The sequence below is a fragment of the Vombatus ursinus genome, unplaced genomic scaffold, assembly GCF_900497805.2.
Source record: "Vombatus ursinus unplaced genomic scaffold, bare-nosed wombat genome assembly UNPS02013930.1, whole genome shotgun sequence".
Taxonomy (NCBI): domain Eukaryota; kingdom Metazoa; phylum Chordata; class Mammalia; order Diprotodontia; family Vombatidae; genus Vombatus; species Vombatus ursinus.
In genome coordinates this window covers 116,221-131,499 of record NW_020953708.1, presented here as the reverse complement: position 1 = coordinate 131,499, position 15,279 = coordinate 116,221, and the positions used below count along the sequence as shown (strand labels likewise).

The following is a 15,279-nucleotide window of genomic DNA, read 5'->3' as shown; positions in this document are numbered from 1 at the left end:
CCCTGCCCCCTCCCTGATCTCCCTGCAGTGAAGATGTGGGAATGTCTGGTCTGAGCAGGGCAGACCCCCCCAGCGTGACCCCTCGTTCTGCTTCTCCTTTCCTTCCCAGCTCTACCTTCGGTGGCCTCTGCTCTGCCCCAGGAGGACAGCCTGGAGGGAGAGGGAATGGCTCCTGCCCTGACAGCTAGGCCGGGGAAGGTGAGTGTCACTTGCTGCTTTCCTGAAATACATCTCAGGCCAGAGATGGGGGGTAGGTTTCTTTGTCCTGTGCTGTAACGCTAGGAATTGTTGGTGTCAAGGAATTCTATGTTTAGAGTATAAAGATACCATATAGATCTTCTATTTATCCTCCCCCCCGTAAAACAAATTAGATTTACTTTTTTTTCCAATCATTTTTAAGTTTTGAGTTCCAAATTTTTTCCTGCTATCCAGCTCCTTCCCCTCACATGAAATCAAGCTGTATGATATCCATTATGCATATGATGTCATGTAAAACACTTCAGTATTAGCCATGTTAAAAAAATAATAAAAATAAAGGAGTTTAAGAAAAAGTTAGCTTTGATCTGCCTTCAGAGTTTAGCAGTTTGCTTCATTTTTCACCAGGAGCCTATAGAAATTCGTGGATCGTTTTATTGATCAGAGTAGCTATGTTCACAGTTGGTCAGCCTGACAGTATTGCACAGAATTCTAGTTCACCTTACTTCATAGAAGTCTTCCTAGAGGCTTTTCTGAACTCACCCCCTTCATCATTTCTTAGTGTACAATAATATTCCACCAGAATCATAGACCACATTTTATTCAGCCATTCCTTAGGTGATGTGCATCCACTCAATTTCTATTCCTTTGCCTTTACGAGAAAAAAAAGAAACAGAAAAAAACTGGTATATTATTGTACATTTAAGTTTTTTCCTTTTTTCTTTCATGTCTTTGAGATGTAGACATAATAGTAGTATTGCTAGGTTAAATGCACAGTTTTATAGCCCTTTGGGCCTTAGTTCCAAATTATTCTCCAGAGTTCTTGAAGCAGTTGGCCACACCACCAACAGTGCATTAGTGTCCATCTTTTTCCACATCTCTCCTAGCATTTATCATTTATTATTTCTGTCAGGTTAGCCAATCTGATAGGCCTGAGGTGTTTTAATTTGCATTTCTTTAATTTTTAGTGATTTAGAGCATATTTTTCATATGACTCTTGATAGCTTTGATTTCTCCTTCTGAAAAGTGCCTGTTCAGATCATTTGACCATTTTTCAATTGGAAAATGGCTCTTATTTTTATAAATTTGGCTCTGGTGCTTCTATATTTGTGAAATGAGGCCTTTATTACACAAGTTTGCTGTAAAAATTCTTAACATTTTCCTGATTGCCTTCTTGTTTTAGCTGCATTGTTTTTGTTTTTACAAAAACTTTTACATTCCTCGTACTCAGAATTATTCCAGTTACCTCCTGTGATGCTGTCTGTTTCTTATTTGGTCACAAATTCTTCCTATATCTGACAGGTAAACTATTCCATGCTCCTCTCTACTTTTCTTAAGATATCATTATTTATGTCTAGATCATCTACCCAACTTTACCTTATCATGGTATATGTTATGAGATATTTGTCTATGCTTAGTTTCTGCCAGGCTGCTTTCCAATTTTTGTCAAATAGTGAATTCTTGCCCCAAAAGCTTGGATCTTTGGGTTTGTCAAGCAGTAGATTACTATGGTCATTTACTTCTTTTTGTTGTATACCTAATTTATTCCATTGATCAAACACTCTATTTCTTAGCTCTTATCAGATTCTTTTTTTTTTTAAGGCAGTTGGGGTTAAGTGACTTGCCCAGGGTCACACAGCTAGTAAGTGTCAAGTGTTTGGTCAGAGGTGGGATTTGAACTCAGGTCCTCCTGACTCCAGGGCCAGTGCTCTATCTGCTGCACCACCTAGCTGCCCCACTAGATTCTTTTGATGATGACTCCTAGTATAGTTTGAAATCTTGTACTGCTAGGCAGTCATCCTTTAAATTGTTTTTTTATCGATTTCCTAAATATTCTCTACCTTTTTTTCTTCCTTACATAATTTATTTTTTTTCTGACTCTATAAAAAATTTCTTTAGAGGCAGCTAGGTGGTACAGTGGATAGATTACTGGCCCTGGATTCAGGAAGACCTGAGTCCAAATGCAGCCTCAGACACGTAACACTTACCAACTGTGTGAACCTGGGCAAGTCACTTAATCCCATTGCCTCGCCCCCCCCCCCCAATTTCTTGGATAGTTTGATTGGTATGGCATTGAATATGCAAGTTAATTTGGGTCAGATTGTCATTTTATTATATTATTGGCTCAGTTTACCCATGAGCAAATAATATTTCTCCACCTAATTAGATCTGACTTTGTGGGGACAGTGTTTTGTAATTATGTTCTTATAATTCCTGGTTGTGTCTGGGTAGATAGACTTTTAGGTATTTTATATTGTCTGCAATTATTTTAAATGAAATTTCTCTTTTGCTTGCTGCTGGGTTTTGTTGAATTTTGATATACATATTGATATATCAGCATATAGAAATGCTGAAGATTTTTTGTCCTGCAAGTTTGCTAATGTTCTTCATTGTTTCAACAAGTTTTTTAGTTGATTCTCTATGATTCTCTGAAGTATACTTCATATCATCCACAAAGTGTGATAGTTTTGTTTCTTTATTGCCTTATTCCTTCAGTTCCTTTCTTCTTGTATTGTTACTACAGCTAGCATTTCTAGTATAATGGTGAACAAAAGTGTTGATGCTACTCATCCTTGCTTCACCCTGGTCTTTTGGGGAAAGCGTCTAGTTTATTCCTATTACAGATAATGCTTTCTCTTGGTTATTTAAAGAAAAGCTCCATTTTTTTCCTATGCTTTATAATGTTTTTTAGTAGAAATGGGTGTTGTATTTTGTCACAAGCTTTTTCTGCATCTATTGATATAAATACTACTTTGGCTGCATCCTACAAATTCTGGTATGTTGTCTCATTGTTTTTGTTACCTTTAATGAAATTATTGATTATTGCTCTGATTTGTTTATTGACCTCCACATTCTTTAGTTTTAAACTAATTTTTATTTAGTTTTCAATTAATTTTCAGTCTGCCTCAAAGGCCCTACATTAGTGTGATTTTCATTACCTTCTGTAATGAAAAGTTGTATTTAATATTTCTGCTTTTCTACATTTGTGTAGTTTTTATGCCCTAATACATGGTGAATTTATGTGAAAATGCCATGTACAGCTGAGGAAAAGGTATATTCCTTTCTGTTATTCACTTTTCTCTAGAAATCTAATTTTCTCTACCATAGCTAAATTTTTTTAAAAATTCCATTCATCTTCTTAACTTCTTATTTATTTTATGGTTAGATTTATCTATTTCTGAGAGAGGAAAGTTGAGGTCCCCTACTAGCAGGGTTTTAATATCTCTTTCCTACAAAACTCATTTTTTTCCTTTAAGAATTTGAGTGCTATGCCATTTGTTTCATATATTTAGTATTGATATTATTTATTATCTAAGCTACCTTTTAGCAAGATATAGATTCTCTACTTACCTCTTTTAATTAGGTCTATTTTTGCTTTCCTTTGTCTGAGATCATGATTTCTATTCCTTTTTTTTTTTAAACTTCAGCTGTAACATAATAGTTTCTGCCACAGCCCCTCATTTTAACTTTGTATCTTTCACTTTCAGTTGTGTTTCTTGTAAGCAACATATTCAGTTCTGGTTTCTAATCCATTCTGCTTTCCCCTTTGACATTGTATGTGAATTCATTGCACTCAAATTCACAGTTATGATTACTAACTGTAATTCCCTGCATCCTGTTTTCTTCAGTTTAACCCTTTCTCTCCTTTTTTTTTTTAAGAGTACCCATCCTTAAAAGCCTTTTTTTTTTCTTTTTGCTTCTGACTATGCCTGCCTTAATCAGCACTTCCTCTTATCACCTTCACTCTTTTCTCTTATCCCCTTCTCTTCCTACTTCCTCACTGGGTAAGATAGATTTCTTTACCTCGTTGAGTTTGTTTGTATTCTTCTTTCTTATTTGAACCAGATGAGCATTGCCTACCTGTTTTTCCCTCCCATGTAAGAATACTTCCTTTTGCACCTCTTTTATGTGAGACAATTTTCCCCATTTTCCTGCTTCCTTCCCCTTTCTCCTAATGCGTTCCTTCTTTTCACCCCCTATTTTTTTTGAGATCCTCCCCACATTATCAACTCATACCCTTGCCCTCTGTTTATGTAGCCTCCTTCCAACTGACTTAATAATAATAAAGTTCTTAAACATTGCATGCATCTTCTCACCATAATGGTTTAACTGTTAACTGCACAGCAGATAGTGTACCAGTCCTGGAGTCAGGAGGACCTGAGTTCAAATCCAACCTCAGATACTTGACATTAGCTGTGTGACCTTGGGCAAATCACTTAACCTCAACTGCCTTGCCAAAACAAAACTTAAGTCCCTTATGATTTCTTTTTCCTGTTTAATCTTCTATGCTTCTCTTGAGTCTTGTGTTTTATTATGAGATTTTCTATTGAGCTCTGCTCTTTTCATCAGGATTGCTTTAAAGTCCTCTGTTTCATTAAATGTCCATGTCTTCCCATAAAGGATTATACTCAGTTTTGCTGAGTAGGTTACTTGTGGTTGTAGTCCTAGCTCCTTTGCCTTCTATAATATAGTACTCTAAGCCCTCTTCTCCTTTAAAATGTTAGCTGCTAAATCTTGGATGATCCTGACTTTAGCTCCATGAATTTAAATTATTTCTTTCTGGCTGTTTAAAGTATTCTCTGACCTGGGAGCTCAGGAATTTGGCTATAATATTCATGGGAATTTTCATTTGGGTATCTCTTTCAGGAGGCAGTTCGTAGATTGTTTCCATTTCTGCTTTGCCCTGTTGATCCTAAGATATCATTTTTTCTTCGTAATTTCTTTAATGTCTAGACTCTGTTTTTGATCATGGCTTCTAAATAGTCCAATAATTCTTAAATTAACTCTCCTCAATCTACTTTCCAGTTCTTTTTTTTTTTCCTAGTGAGCTACTCCACATTTTCTTCAAATTTTTTTCAGTCTTTTGACTTTGTTTTATTATTTTTTGATGTTTCAGAGTATGTCATTTGCTTCCACTTGACCAGTTCTAATTTTTAATGAGTTTTTTTCTTCACTAAGGTTTTTGTGCCTCTTTTACTACTTGGCCAATTTTTAACTTTAAACTAGTTATTTTCTTAATTTATTTTGTGCTTTAGCTGTATCCCAGAAAGGTTGGTATATATTTTTGTCATAATCTTCTTTCATACAATTGTTCCTATGATTTCTTAAGCCCAGTCATTATTTCGGAGTGTAATGCATGTGGGAAGGCCTTTAGATATAGAACGTGATTTTATGTCCATTAGAAAATTTACACTGAACAGATTTCTCATAAATGTAAGATGTGGAAAGACCTTCCATCACAAGTCGGAACTTATTTGTCACTAAAGAACTCATATTGGAGTTAAACGTTATCAATGTAGTGAATGTGGGAAGACCATTAGCACGAAAGTACAAGTTCCTGTGTATCAGAGAATTTTTACAGGAGAGATTCTTTTTGAATGTAAAGAGTGTGAGAAGGCTTTCCATCAAAACTCAGAACTTATTCCACATCAGAAAATTCATACTGGAGAGAAACCTTGTGAAGTTACTGTATGTGGGAAGGCCTTCAATAAGAGGGCAAATCTTAATGGGCATCAGAGAATTCATATTGCAGAAAAACTATTTGAATGTAATGTGTGTGGAAAGGGCTTCCTGAGTTCTGAAGTTCCTCAGCATCAGAGAATACATATGAGAGAGTGACATTACAAATGAAATAAATGTGGGAAGGCCTTAATGAGGAAGACTCCACTTACTGGAGAGATTCTTTATGAAGGTAAAGAGTTTGACAAGGCCTTCTCCTGCAAATCAGAACTTATTCAACATAGAAGAATTCGTACTGGAGAGAAACCTTATGAATGTTCTGTATGTGGGGAAGCCTTTTGTCTGAGCTCAGCACTTGCTCAATGTCAGAGAGCCTCATGCTGGAGAGAAACCTTGTGAATGTTGTATATGTGGGAAGGCCTTCTATTGGAGGTCTGAATTTATTCAAACATCAGACAACCCATATTGCAGAAAAACTTTATGAGCGTAATATATGGAGGTAGGTCTTCCTCCTGTTGAGAATAAACCTCCTGAGAGTTTCCAGGTAATTATTAATCAGTTTATAAATTAGGCTAGCTCTTAATAAATTGACTGTCAGTAGTTTCTCTTAATAACCAAAGATGCCAAGGCAGATTCTGAAATGCTTTAACTCAGATTGTTCCTTGTGACAGGGAACTCCCCTAATAAGTGAAATTCAACCCTGATTGGTAGATATTTAATGAGGAAGTGGGCTAAAAGTCTTCATCTCCTCCTGAAAACATGGCTTGATCAAGTGACTCAGCAGATAGACAGGGGAAAGCTGGACCTTTCTGGCTTGTTTTCTCCTTCGTGAGCTTTTAAAGTGTAATGGAGGAGATCTAGGACAAGAGTTCCTTCCCCCAGGGTAAGGGCTTGCTCAAACTGTATTCTATTTGTACTCTAAACAGAAGTTAGGTTTCCCAGTGGAGTGGCGTCCTGCCCAACCTGGTTAAGGAGCTTGTGCTTTGGTGGCTAGGAGTAATCTTATCACTTAGTCATTCCCTTCAGAGACTCACTTTTTCAGGAGTTGAGTCTTAACAGAAATATGAGGAAAAGGATGAGTAGCAAATTAATAATTAGTCATTAATATAATAATATTAATTTCTCTCATTCTTGAGGATAGTAATTAATAACAGAATTCACGTTGGAGAAAAACTTTAAGAATGTAATGTGGGAAGGCCTTCAAACTGGTGGCACCTCTTACTATGCAGAAGAGAATTCATGCTGGAGAAGAACCTTATGCATGTAGTGAAGAAAGGAAGGTTTTTCAAACTGAGGGCATAGGGCAGAGCCTAGACATCGTATTTCAAAAAATTATAAAAGAAAACTGCCCAGATGTCTTAGAACTTGAGGGCAAAGTTGAAAGGGAAATAATCCACCAATCACTTTCTGAGGAACCCTAACATGAAAACTTCTAAGGATATTATAGCCAAAATCCAGACCTACCAGCTCAGGATCACACAAGATATTACACAGTAAAGGGGTGTGAGGCTTAGAATATGATATTACAATAAACACTGCTAGTAGAATCGCAACCTAGAGTAATTTACGCAGTGAAGCTGACAAAGGATTTTTTTCTTTAATTTTATTTTTTCTCAATTACATGTAGAAACAGTTCTTTTTTTTTTTTTTTATCATTTTGAGCTCCAAATTCCCTCCCTTGCTTTCCCTCTTCTTGAGAAGGCAAATAATTTGATGTGCAGAACATTTCCATAATAGCCACGTTGCAGAAGGAAATACAGACGAAAAAAGAAAAATGGAACAGTCTACTTTGCTCAGCTTTCAGAGTCCATCAGTTCTTTCTCTGGATGTGGGTCCCTTAGAGTTGTCCTGGATCATTGTGTTGGTGAGGAGAGCTAAGTCATTGACAGCTGAGCCTTGTATTATATTGCTGTCACTGTGCACGGGGATCGCCAGTCCCTGGTCACCTCACTGCCGCACTTCATCTAAGTCTTCTCAGATGTTGGGGTAGCATCTTGCTTATCATTTCTTATAGCACAGTAGTGTTATATCACAATCACATACCACACCGTGTTTAGCCATTTCCCAATTAGTGGACATCCTCTCAGTATCCAGTTTTTTGCCACTACAGAAAGACTGCTATACATGTTTTTGTACAAATAAGTTTTTTTTACCTTTTCTTTGATCTCTTTGGGATACAGACGTAGTAGTGGATGCTGGGTCAAAGGTTATGCATAATATTATAGTATAGCCTTTCAGGTGTAGTTCCACATCATTCTTGTTTTACTTTTTTTTTTTTTTTTTTTGCGAGGCAGTGGGGTGAAGTGACTTGCCCAGGGTTGTTACACAGCTAGTAAGTGTCAAGTGTCTGAGGCCATATTTGAACTTAGGTCTTCCTGAGTCCAGGGCCGGTGGTCTTTCTACTGTGCCATCTAGTTGTCCCCTGTTCCAAGTCATGCTTCAGAATGGTTGTACTAGTTCAAAATTCCGTCAACAGTGCATTAGTATGCCAGTTTTTCACATCCCCTCCAGTGTTTGTTGTTTTCCTTTTTTGTTTATTAGCAAATCTGATAGGTGTGAAGTAGTACCTTTGAATTATTTTAATTTGCATTTCTCTAATCGTTAGTGATTTAGAACATTTTTTCATGTGACTAGAGATAATTTTGATTTCTTCTGAAAACTTTATATCCTTTCACCATTTATCAATGGGTGAATGACTTGTATTCTTACAAATTTGATTGTTTGCTATATATTTGAAAAGTAAGGCCTTTATCAGAGAAAATTGTTGTAAAATTTTCTCTCAATTTCTTGCTTTTTTTCTAATCTTGGCTGTATTCATTTTGTTTTTACAAAATCTTTTAATTTAATGTAATCAAAATTGTCCATTTTACATCTTGTAATGCTCTGTATATCTTGTTTAGTCCTAAATTCTTCCCTTATCCATTGATCTGATAGGCAAAATTTATGTACTTAATATATTTATTATGTACTTAATGTATTCCACTGATCCACCATTGTGTTTCTTAGCCAGTACTAGATTGTTTTGATAATTTCAGCTTTGTAATACAGCTTGAGATCTGGTACTGCTAGGCCACCTTCCTTCACATTTTTTTCATTGATTCATTTGATATTCTTGAACTTTTGTTCTTCTAAATGAATTCTGTCAATTTTTTTTAGCTCTATAAAATAGTATTTTGGTAGTTTACTTGGTAGCCTTCCCAGGGCAGCAAGGCAGTACAGTAGATAGAATGATAGCCCTGAAATGAGGAAGACTCATCTTCCTGAGCTCAGATCTAGCCTCAGAGGCTTACTAGCTATGTGACCCAGGGCAAGTCTCTAAACCATGTTTGCCTGTTTCCTCATCTGTAAGATGAGCTAGATAAGGAAAGGGAAACTACTCCAGTATCTCTGCCAAGAAAACCCCAAATGATGTCACTGAAAAATGCCTGAACAACAACAACAACAGTAGCCTTCCCAATAAGATCAGGGGTAAGGCAGGGATAGCCCTTATCACCATTATTATTCAAAAGCTGAATGAATTAGATAAAATATGAAATGAGGAAACAAAGCAATGAGGAAACAAAACTATCACTCTTTACAGATGAGATGATGGTATACTTAGAGAATCCTAGAGAATCAACTAAAAAACTTTTGAAATAATTAACAAATTCAGCAAAGGTGCAGGATATAAAATAAACCCACATAAATCATCAACATTTCTTTCAATTCATCTTTTCAATTTCTATTTTGCCCTCTGGTTCTAAAATATCAGGGCAGTTTTCCTTGATAATTTCTTGAAAGATGATGTCTAGGCTCTTTTTTTGATCGTGGCTTTCAGCTAGTCCAATAATTTTTAAGTTCTCTCTCCTGGATCTATTTTTCCAGGTTAGTTGTTTTTCCAGTGAGATATTTCACATCTGTTTTTTCATTCCTTTGGATTGGTGTCACAGTGCCTTGATTTCTCAAATTGTCACTAGCTTCCAATTTCTCCATTCTAATTTTTAAAGAAGTATTTTCTTTAGTAAGCTTTTGGACTTCCTTTTCCATTTGGCCAATTTTGCTTTTTAGGGCATTCTTCTCCTCATTGGCCTTTTGGACCTCTTTTGCCATTTGGGTTAGGCTATTTTTTAAGGTGTTATTTTCTTCAGTATTTTTTTGGGTCTCCTTTAGCATCAATCTCAGTTTTTCTTCTACTTCTCTTACTTGCTTCTCAAAATCCTTTTTGAGCTCTTCCATGGCATGGGACCAATTCATATTTTTCTTGGAGGCTTTGGATGTAGGAGCTTTGGCTTCATTGTCTTTTTCTGGTTGTATGTTTTGATCTTCTTTGTCATCAAAGTAAGATAATATGATCTGACTCTTTTTGCGCTGCTTGCTCATGATCTTGGTCAATTACTTGAGTTATAAATTTGTTAAGGTAGGAATCTGTTTCCATTGTGGAGAATGTACTGTCCCCAAGCTTCAGGGGTTTTGTGCGGCTGTCTTCAGAGATACTTCTAGGGACCTGTAAATTTTCAGTTCTTCCAGGGTGGTATGATCAAGGGCGAAGTGTTTACTCCTTTCCTGGCCTGTGCTCTGGTCTATGAGTGACCACAAGCACTCTTTTCTGTCTTGGTGAGGAGGGTTTCCTCTCCACAGCCACTACAAGCTCCACCACGCCAGCGCTCCTTCTCACCTCAGGACCACTACCCAGAACTGTGACCCAGATCGAAGCACGGGCAAAGCAAGAGAATCCTACACCAGCAGAGAGATCCCTGTAATCCCCCTCTGATCAGCCACTCAATTCCCCCTCAGTCTGTGGGCCGGAAGCTCAGGAGGCAGCCGCAGAGCTCAGGGAATGGGACTAGAACCTCAGCGTCCTTCTCTCTTAGCACCACAGAAACAGACTTTTCCCACTGACCTTCTAAGTTGTCTTTAGAGTTCATGGGTTGGGAAGTCTGGAAACCGCCACAGCTGCCCTCGATTCAGTCCTTTGAGGCCTGCTCCAGGTTCGCTGTGGCCTGCGAGCCCACACCAAACTGCACTCCTCTCCCCGCCTGGCGTGATATACCTTTCAGATCAACCATTCCAGGCTGTCTTTGGCTAGAGATTTGTTTCACTCTGTCTTTTTGTGGGTTCTGCTGCTTTAGAATTAGTTTAGAGCCATTTTTACAGGTATTTGGAGGGGTTTGGGGGAGAGCTCAAGCAAGTCACTGCTTTTGCTCCACCATCTTGGCTCTGCCCCCCTCATTGAATGTTTTAGCAAGTCTTAGTTAAGGATCTCTAAGCAGCAGGTAGAGGTGGTTTCTTCCTTAGGAGGAAAAAAACATGTTTGTGTTTCTCCATACATGGGGCCTCATTATTTAAAGTTCAAGGTCGGGAGCTCAGTAAAATAATTTTTTAGTCATTATTTGGGATGTCATTGAATGTATAACTTAATTTTGGTAAGATTTTCACTTTTAGTATATTGGCCCTGCTTACCCATGAAGAATTAATATTTCTCCATTTAAATCTGATTTTTTTTATGCAAAATTTTTTTTAATGATTTTGTTCAAATACTTCCTGGGTTTGTTTTGGCATTTGTATTTCCAAATATGTTGTACTGTCTAGAGTTATTTTAAATGGTATATCTGTAACTATCTCTTCCTGCAGGATCCTGTTGGTGATATATAGGAATACTGATGATTTGTGAGGGTTTACTTTATATCCTGCTACTTTGCTGAAATTACCATTTAAGTAACTTTTTAGTTGAGTCTTTAGGATTTTCCAAATATATCATCATAGTATCTGTAAAAAGAGATAGTTTTATTACCTCATTTCCTATTCTGATTCCTTCTATTTCTTTTTCTTCTCTTATTGCTATTGCTTAGATTTCCAAAACAATACTGAATAATACTGGTGACAGTGGGCATCCTTGTTTCACATCTGATCTTACTGGGAAGGCTTCTAGCTCATCCTCATTACAAATAATGCTTGCTGATGGTTTTAGGTAAATGCTTCTTATCAGCTCTCCTTCAAGTATCCGCAACCAGCAGCCTCCCTGCCACACTGCTAAGATGGCTTTTATACCAGGCATGTGCTAGCTCCTTGTTGTTAGCCATAGCATGCATTTAGGGTTAGGCTTCTAGTCAGCCAGCACAGGAAAGTGAAGGGTCCTTCAATCCTCCCCTGCTCAGATATCTGACCCCCTACACTATCTGTCAGGTGAAAATTCCTGTGGTTGAGGCTGAGGCTGGGACTGCCTCCCAACCCAGCTACCCCCAGGGCCTGTTGTTTGTAGTTTGGGAGGAGACAGCCTGAGTGTTTGGACTTCACTTGGGCCAAATCTCTCATCCTGGAGTCTGTCTTCAGGTCTTTTTCAGTTGCCCTGGGAGAACCACTGCTCTACCACAACTCTTGTTTGCTACTCTACATTCACCCCGAGGTGTTATTTTGTCTTGTTTGTGGAGGAAATCTGGAGAGCTTGGAATTTTCTAACCTGCTCTGCCATCTTCCTTTGCTTTTGGTCTTTTGGCTCTGGGAGCACTGAACACAATCATGTTAATTTCATAGCACCGCATTTTAAGAAGCAAAGTGATTTGAGGAAGAGAGGAAACCACCTTAGTGGTGAAGAGATCAGGATGATTGGTTGAATGAAATGGGTGTATTTAGCCTAGAAGAGAAGGCTTAGGGCCACGTGATAGCTATTTTCATCTATTTCATTTTCATTGTTTTATTTCAGCAAGTAAAAAAGGAACTAGGCATATTACTATTTGAGCTTAGAGGGCAAAAGTAAGAGCCATTGGTGCGTGTTTAAAAAAGAAAAATAACATTTAAAGTCTATATCATTGGATTCATTAACAACAAGTATTTATTTAGTACCTACTATGTACCAGGCATTGCACTCAATGGTGAGGATATAAAGGAAAGTGAAAATAGCCCCTGCACTCAAGGAACTTATAGTCTAATGGGAGAAGAATTCTTAAGTGCCTGCTATACACCAGTCTTTGTATGAGGTTACAGATATATAAATGATATAATCCCTACTGGCAAGAAGTTTATATTCAAACTTCATAACATTCAGAACTATACTTGAGTAAGCACAAATATTTTTGGTGTCTCAGGAATCAGTGACATTCAAGGATGTGGCTGTGGAGTTCACCTGGGAGGAGTGGGTACATTTGAACCCATCTCAGAAAATACTGTACAAGGATGTGATGCTGGAGAACTATAGGAACTTGGCCTCTTTGGGTAAGAACAGCTACCCCTTTGGAGCCATGATATGTACTATAGAGACTTTTGAGATTTTAAGTTATTCTTTGTCATACAAAAGGAAGATATTTGTAATCCTTTTGTAGCCAAGAGACAGAGTACTTGTGCTACCTGTTTTGAGGGAAAATACCTTTCTATAGTATGTCTGTAAACTAGACTGCTTCATTTGTTATTCTTGAGAATGTATCTTCCCCTCTCTGTTGCTTCAACTCCAAGATTTTCTGTTCAATCCTGGTATAGGTATTATTTCCCATTGTCTAAGTAAGGATTGAGTCAAATGAATTGTATTTTCTAAGTCCTACTCTAGTAACCCATTTCTCCATAATGTAGAATATCCTTCAGTGGTCCTTTGTACTATTTTTGAGGTCTTCCTAGCATGCCTACATTTTTTTCCCCAAAGAGCTTGATCTGGTTTGAAATTCTTTTATTAAATATAGTGGGTTATTTTATTAATGTCAGTTCTCCTCTACACTCCCACTCTATCCCTTAAAAAAACAAACAAACAGCAACAACAACAAAAAAAAACAAACCCTACCTCTCTTTCCAACTAGCCCACTGAGCCCTCCCTGGTTGAAAAAAATAAAAGTTTTCAGAGAAAATCAGATAACATGGACAGTGCCCTTGCTGGTATAAGATATATTCTGCTATTTCATTACCTTTCTACTAAGGAGGATTTCATATCTGTTTTATGATGGGTTCTGAGTTGACTGACTGTAGCACTTTTTTATTTTCAATGGACAGGATTTGCAGTTTCCAAACCAGATGTGATCTACCAGTTGGAACATAATGAAGCATCTTGGATGTCAGAGCCAGATTTTCCAAGCAGCAGCTGTCCAGGTGACTATATAGAAATCAAGTAGATGGATCATTGCAAATTGCAGCTCTGTTGGTCATTGTAGGTCGAAGCTCTTGTAAAATGTGGAACAAGGTGATGTTACTAAAGCTTCTCAGGCCTGTTGAGAAAAGCGGAGACTTTACGACTTCATTTTTTAATTCAGGAAGTTACTTTTTTATGTATGTCTTTACTCACGTGTACCTCCACTCTAAAAGAAAGTTTTTGCCTCTGTACAAGGTAGGTATTTTTGTTCTCTTCATTGAAGATTATCTTATCTTAAACAGGCATTCTCTTGCCTCAGTTGCATTAATTCATTCTCCCTTTTAAAATAGACATGTTACTTAAAACATTAACAATATGCCCTTTTTGTTTCTCAGTTCCATTTTAATATTTTCTTCTGTGTTGTTTTTATGATTAATGTTGCTTTGCTTCCATTACTTTTTAAAATATTTAATCGTAACCTAATTTTCCTTTCTCCAGTCTATCATTTTATATATCATCCTGTTTTTCTTTATGCTTTGAAGTTATGTTTATAAAATCACAATATTATGTTCATATCTCAGGAATTGTTTAGCTATAACCCCATCTTTGGACCTGTAGTTTTTCAGTATTTTGCTATTTCACAAAAAACTGCTGTAAATATATTTTGAGAGAGATCTTTGTTTGCTTTTGACAACATTTTGAGGATGTAGACCTAATAGTGAGATCATTGGGTCAAAAAATATGAACAATTTTATAGCTCTTGCTTAAATTCCTATGTTGCTTTTAAAAAAAAAATGGCATTAGCCCCTTATTAAGTACCTATTTCAACATAACTGCCAAAAATTAAAGTATCTTTTAAATTTTAAAGTCTCTTTGCAAATCTGATGACTATTTGGTGATATCTCCAAATTGGGGTTTTTTTTAATGTTTCAGGTGATTATTAATAATCTGTCTTGTGAAAAATACCTATGTCTTGATCATTTATGTTTTGGAATTAGATCTTAATCTTACAAATTTGAATCAATTCATTACAAAGTAGATAGGTTGGATTTTTAGAGAAAATTTATGGCAACAGTTGTCTGATATGACCCCCTTTCCTCATATTTCTTTTTATTCTGTTTGTTTTGTGACTCTGTCTCTCCTCTTCACTCTAAACTCATCAGTTCTTTTTCTTTCTGTCCAGTGTTTTTACTTTTTATATTCCCTCCAGATATGTTTTGCAAGCTCTCAGAGTCATCTATTTTTTTATGGATAGTCTTTCATTTCCTTATTCCATTCAAATATCAGCCATTTACAGTAGTGTAAGGACTTACTCATCCTTCCAGGTAGTTTCATCCTAAGTCAATTCATTTACATATGTTAACTTTGAATTATTACACTTTCACATAACATAAAATATGATATTTAGTGAAAGACCAGTGAGACTAGGCTTCTCAAGTGCGAAGGCAAGAGAACAGCTCTAAAAGCTTTGAGCAACTGGGAACCTTGGGAAAGGGGGAAAAAGGCAGGATTAATTGGCTCTGTATTTTTCCTTTCAGGCGGCAAAGAATTTACTGGAGAGAAACCTTATGAATGTAGTGAATGTGGGAAGGCCTTTA

The 15,279-nt window shown here is 36.9% G+C and overlaps 1 pseudogene; it reads left to right on the top strand.

The window, feature by feature from the left end:
• The window catches only part of LOC114040639, an 18,705-nt pseudogene that overhangs the window by 984 nt on the left and 2,442 nt on the right, over positions 1 to 15,279 (top strand).